Genomic DNA, 6,319 nt, shown 5'->3' with positions numbered 1-6,319 from the left:
GCTCCAGGCTACTTGGCTCCTCCCAAATCCAGGCCAGCACTCCAACAGGCTCTAAGGACAAAACAACAGCAAAGACCATCTCAGGGCACACGCCACGAGCTGGGCGTCACATTCCTCACTGGAACTGGGCTGTTCCCACATCCCTGGGACAGTCGGGAGCATCCCCCGTTCCTCACTCTTCCATTCAGGACAAAGAGACAACAGAGCTGTCAAACAGCCAGTGTGTAACCCCAACAATCCAGGGAAAACCACCTTGCTCTGGGGAGAAACATCATGCCCAGTTATGGAAAAAGCCAAAGAGCAGTACTGGAAACACTCCCGGGCATGGAGGCTCCCAGCTCCGGAAATGCAGCTCACAGGCTTCTTCCCATGGGAACCCCAATCTTGCCCGGGACTGGGCTCAGGGAGAAAGTCCTGCCCATTCCACCACTCTGGCACAGACACCCCAGGAAGGTGTCCCTGACCATGGCAAGGGGCTGAACAGGATGGTCTGTAAGGTTCTTGCCAGCACAGACCATTCCAGGAGTTTAAGGTGGATTTGAGCAGCTCCTGGGGACATGAACACCACCCACACCTCCCACCTGGCTCAGCCCAGAGTCCATCCAGCACTCACAGAGAGCTGCTGGGAGCTGAAATTCTCCCTGCTCCCCCTGCCTGGGAAACCCTGCCTCCAGCTCCTGGGAAAGGGGAGCTGCATCCTGCTGGGTGCCCCTGGCTCTGGGCAGCTGCCGCCTTCAGGCGGGGGGATGGCTCGGGCAGCTCTGGTGACTGTTCCACCTCAATGATTTTGTGTTTTCCTGCATTTCCCTGGGCTGGAGGGGAGCAGGGGGTGCGGTGGGAGTGCGGGAAGGCAGCGGCGGGGAGGGCAAGGAGTGGGGCCGGGCACCGCACGGCGCAGGGGGGCTTCTGCTGGCACTGGAGGGGCGCGACCGTACGGAGGCGTCCCCGCCGCTGCCGGCCACTGCCCACGGGGCTCCTGCCCGCCCCCGGCGCCACTGACCCCACACCCCGTGTCCCCACACTGGGAACCACCACGGAAAATCATGCTGGAACCTCTAATCCTGAGCCCGAGCCTTGACCTTTTATCCCCTGACCTTTGACCCCTTGACCCATTCCTTGACAACCCGAGCTTTGATCCCTTACCTTTGACCATCCAGCAAGTGGCCAAGATGCCCGCGGGTGGCTACGCCAGCGAGTAGGTGAAATGGAGACCGTGGCGATCGTGCCAGACCCGAAGGCGAGCTCCTCGGGCAAAAAGATCCACGATGATGTCGAGACTCAAAGGCCGATGACAAAGATGGGTGGGAACTGCCCTGCCCAGCAAAGGCTCGGGCGATGCTGAGGAGAAACCCTCTCCCTTTACTTCCAAGGGGCCCTCCCACAACAGCCCTCTCCTCTAAGCTAACTTCCAATTGCCTCCTGGAACTCCAAAGGTCTTTCCCTTCTCCCAACCACCGCTCCCAACACTTAGCTTTCTGAAGACAAACGGACAAAATCCATCCTTGGCAGAAAAAATGCATCAGCACCTCAGATGTCAACACGTTCCCCACGGTCCGCTTTGGCAGCTGCGAAAGATGGAGAACAAGGAGAAAATTCAGCCTCTGACAACACACGCCAAAAGAGACCCCTTCCGCAAGGCCCCCTCCCTCGAAACTGCCGAGGCTCAGCGCTTACCTGCTCTCTCCAAACTTCAGCTCCACACCTGCTCACGGTACCTAAGACAACAAAACAGAAAACGTCACTGTTGCCCTCCAGAAGAGCATCCCCGGGCTACTCCACACCACTGCCCCGGCTCACCTCAAATCCTGATCTGACTCTGGAGGTGGCCAGGACAAACCTGCACAATGAAAAGGGACACGCTCAGCACGCTGCCATAGACCGCTGGCCTATCAGCCACCCCACCTAAATGCCAACTCACCTGCTCGCCTCTGGCCCTTGGCACGCCCAGGGCAGCAGCAGCACCTGCAGAGAAGCAAAGCAAAAACACACAAAACATGCTGAGAGACTGTGAAACCACAGCCTCCCTGCTCCGACTGAAGTACACCACACCTATACCTTAGGCTTGCACGCTCCAGCATCCAGGGCCAGGACATCCTGCAAGTGGACCACCTAAAACACACAAACAACAACGGATGCTTAGAGCTGCTCCAAAAATTGAGACCGAGGCCGTAACAACTCATTCTGTCCACCGGTCACTGCTCACCTCGCTCCATCGCCCCTGACTGCCAATATCCGGCATTACTTCCAAAAAAAAAAAAAAGACATGGAACAATGCTGTAACATAGTAGCATGACATAGCCCAGCAGGACTGCAGAGAGGGGCAGAGAGGGAAAGCCGGCCAGGATCTCGTTCCCAGCCCTGAGCAGGGGCTTTACTGGCCTGACTGTCCTGTACTACCTGAGCTCTGGGGACAATGAACCAGGCTCAGTCCCTGCCTCACCACTGGCACCCTGAAATTCTGGCACTGCAAGAGTCAGGGGAGGTTTCAGCAGTGATTTCAGCAAGGTCAGAGCTGCTCCCAGCAAAAGCTGTTCTTAGACTACTCCTGGCAGAAGAACCCAGAGTACCTGCCACTGCAGGATGCTTGTGACTTCCAGGTGGAGGAGAAGGGTGGAAACAATCCAAGATGAAGACAGAATGATGAACACAGCAAAGAGGATTTCTGTATGCTCTGCACTGTTTTGTCACGTTCAGCCCTTCCTGGGCTGTTCTCTGCTTGTTGTTCTCAAGATCAACATCTCCGACTAAGGGCGGGTGATGTGAATTCCAAGGAAGTACAATTCAATTCTCCCCTAGATCTTTCCCTAAAGTACAAGATACTGATTCACCTCCCTTCCCACCAGAGTCAATCAAAGACTATCCAAAAACGTAAATGATGATAATGCGGAATCTGGTCTCCATTAGAAAAATTAATGTAGTATTTTTTATCAGAGCTTTGGTTAAATGTAACAACGCAGGAAGTGCCTGTGCTCAGGTTATTGGAGAGTGCGAGGTTTTCTCATCGCATCAGCCCTGTCAGCTGACAAATGTGGCTGTGCACTAAGGCACAAAGCACCGACGTTTGCACACTACAGCTGGAATCTGCTATCTCCGTGTGCAGACACAACCACTGCTCATCACAGATAAACCCACAAGGGCTGCTCCAGCACTGACTTACCTGGGGAAAAACCAGCACTAAGAGGAGCAAAATAAAAAGCATGGGAGTAGTAGTTTCACCCTGAGCAGCTCCGTGAGATGGGCAGGAATCAGAGAATCCCCTGAGTAACTCTGAACTTGCTTTTCCTGATCACCTTTCACAGAATCCATAGCAGCAACCCATGAACATCCCGTGTGTAGGTTTATTCCAAAACCCACTTGCAGAAACATCAGGATATTGCACCTAAAGCTGCCTCTGCCAGAGGGAAGCAAGAGCTGGGGCTGGGAGAGGAAACAGGCAGGAACTTGCTCTCAGGAGAGGCAGCACGTGGGCTGCTGGCACTGCCAGCAGGAGGACGCAGGTGGGAGCAGGTAAAATTCCAATACAAAATGCAACTGGGGAATGTGACGGTGCAGAGGCTGTAGGTTGGCAGTCTAAGACTTTGGGGTTTATCACAGCTCTGCAAAAGCACCGAATTTCGCCAGCAGGTACCACTCATCCTCCTCAGGACAAGCTTCCAAGAGTTCATCTCTCAATTTGTGCCCCAGTGTGGGCCAAGTGCTGGTGGAGCCTGGGCTGGCACCCCGAGCTCTCACCCCAGCTGGCACCCCCAGGCCTTTCCAATGTGCCACTGCCACCCAAGCCACAATGGTGGGGCCTGAGGAAAGGAAGGAATGAGGAGGGACTTAGGACACAATCCTGCCCTTCAGACAGGCAGATTTACCTGTGCTCCAGTCTCAAGGGGGCTCTCAGTGGATAACTCAAGCATCCCGCGTGGGACACTGGGGCCAAGGAGCAGCTGGAGCAGCTCTGTCACCTGGGCTACCTGTGTGTAGCCATATTTAGCAATAACTGAATTGATTGAAATAAAGGGTAAAAGCTTGACTCAGCCTGTAACTTTCACCTTTCTTTCAAGTGCAAAAAGAAGCAGAAAAATCCATTCATATTGATGCTTTCCAGCTATGTCTCTTTCAGATTCCCAGGTATTCATCCCCTCACAGAGTTTTAGCGGTGACACAGAAGAAAGTTCTTTGCGTGCTGCCAGAAAAACGAGATTTCTCCCATTTTTTATTTTCACACCTAAAGTATGAAAACATTATCATCACACAGAAGAGTTCTGCACACTCTCCTCTGGGCAAGGGGAAGATTCCCTGATAGGCAGATTCCAACCCCTCCTGTCCATATTTACATCCCTAAGGCCTCAGACCCTCTGGAGGTAACCACGGGGTTCCCAGGTGAGAGGAGTCACTGTGAGAACAGAATTAAACCCCAAAGCACCTCTGAGGAGACAGCGCCTGACTCTGGGAGTGCCTCCCTCTCGCGTGGAAGGTGTGGCTTACTCAGGAGTTACTCCAGGAGTTCCTACTCTGCCCAGGCCAGGCCTGCTCCAGACACTCCCCATGCCCTCAGAGCCACAAACCCAGCTCAGGGCTGGGCTCAGAGCTCCAACACCACCAGGAATGAGCACTCCCTGAGCCCCCTGCCCTCCCAGCCCTGCTCTAGGCTGGGCAGGCACTGAGGGGCTCACTGACACCTCCAGGGTGGCTCTTTAAAGGTGGTGGCACAGGTGCTCCACAGCAGACCTGTGCCAGACCCAACTTCTCCACGGGCAAGGAAGAACCTCCCAAAGCAGGTGACACAAAAAGCTCTGGTGTGGCCCAGGGACTGCTCAAGGTCACAACCAAAATTAGTTCTGAGCTCAGGGTGGTGTCACTTCAGTTCCCTGCCACTGCTGCCACTTCCTGCCACCTTCAGCTTTTGCTCCAGGCACCAAAATATGATTTTTTCAAGGCCAGCCCATCTAAACTATCTGAAATTGCAGCCTGGCCGATCTCGGGAGCTCCCACACTCACTCATGAGGATGAAGTGACAGACCAGCAGTGAGCACTTCTCCCTCTTCCAGCCAAGCTGTGAATTGCTCCTCCCTCAGCTTCGGCAACCACTTTTCGTGCCAGTTCCTGAAGAGAATCTCGTGCTGAACATCCATCACTTTTTCAGTGCAGAGCATTTGGCTTCATCCTCAAGCCCTAGAAACACTCAGCTAAACCAGCACTAAAACCTGATTAAACTTGCATCCTGCACAGCACAAAGAACTTGGACTTGGGCAGGAATCAGAATATCTGGGAATGAAGAGAACCCAAGAGCTCGGAGAGGTTTGCTTTGCCCTTGTCCTGCCTTGGGCTCCTGGCTCTGCCACAGCAGTTACAAGAAGCAGAGCAGCGACCTCCCCTCCCCTCCTCATCAACACAAACCCCCAAAAGCAGAGTTTGTCTCTCTCAGACCCACCTTGAGCTGTGTCCGCAGCAACAACGAGGCTGTTGAAAGCAGCAACCCCACAGCTCGGCGTCTGCAGGGCTGCACCCTCTCCATCCTACAGCCTCTCCATCTCCCCACAGCTTGGAGTGATCTGTTCTCCCAGTTTAGAGAAGGCGACACCAACCTCACTTTGGTTTGGGTACAAACTCTGAGGCAGACACTGAAGGCAAAGGAAGACGAGGCCTTGGTGGGAAGGGACCTTAAAGCCCATCCAGTGCCACCCCTGCCAAGGGCAGGGACACCTTCCACTGTCCCAGGCTGCTCCAAGCCCCAGTGTCCAGCCTGGCCTTGGACACTGCCAGGGATCCAGGGGCAGCCACAGCTGCTCTGGGCACCCTGTGCCAGGGCCTGCCCACCCTCACACGGAAAGATTTCTTCTGCGTATCTACTCTGAACTGAAGTTTAAGTATCTAAGCTCAAGTTTAGTTATTGCTGAGCCTCTGCTGAAGATAACTGAGACACCATAGTAGGAGAGAAAGGAAACAGGCCTGTAGAACAAACCACAGGCGAGTAACAAACCAAAATGATGTGGCCAAGAACAATTATTGCCACAGAAAAGAAACCTCAGTCACCAAAAACTCCAGTCTATTCCTACATCCTCACCCAGGGGGACTCCAAACACGACACTGCAACTCATGCTCCTCCCAGCTCCACACACACATTGCTGGGACCTCTTGCAAGCTGCTCAAGCTCTCTCCACGTGCCAAATCTGCCCATGGCAGAGGTGCTGCTTTCCTGGCTCAGCTCCCAAGACTCAACTCTCAGTATTTCCGCCCTCAATACTGTAAATTTCTGGTGATCTGGAGCAAAGATTTCTGGCTTGCTGTGTGGCTTCTCACACAGAACCTGACCCCAGGGGCTCAGTCT

Source organism: Coloeus monedula, assembly GCF_965178545.1.
Source record: "Coloeus monedula genome assembly, contig: HAP1_SCAFFOLD_121, whole genome shotgun sequence".
NCBI lineage: Eukaryota > Metazoa > Chordata > Aves > Passeriformes > Corvidae > Coloeus > Coloeus monedula.
Note: the sequence above shows the minus strand (reverse complement) of the source record.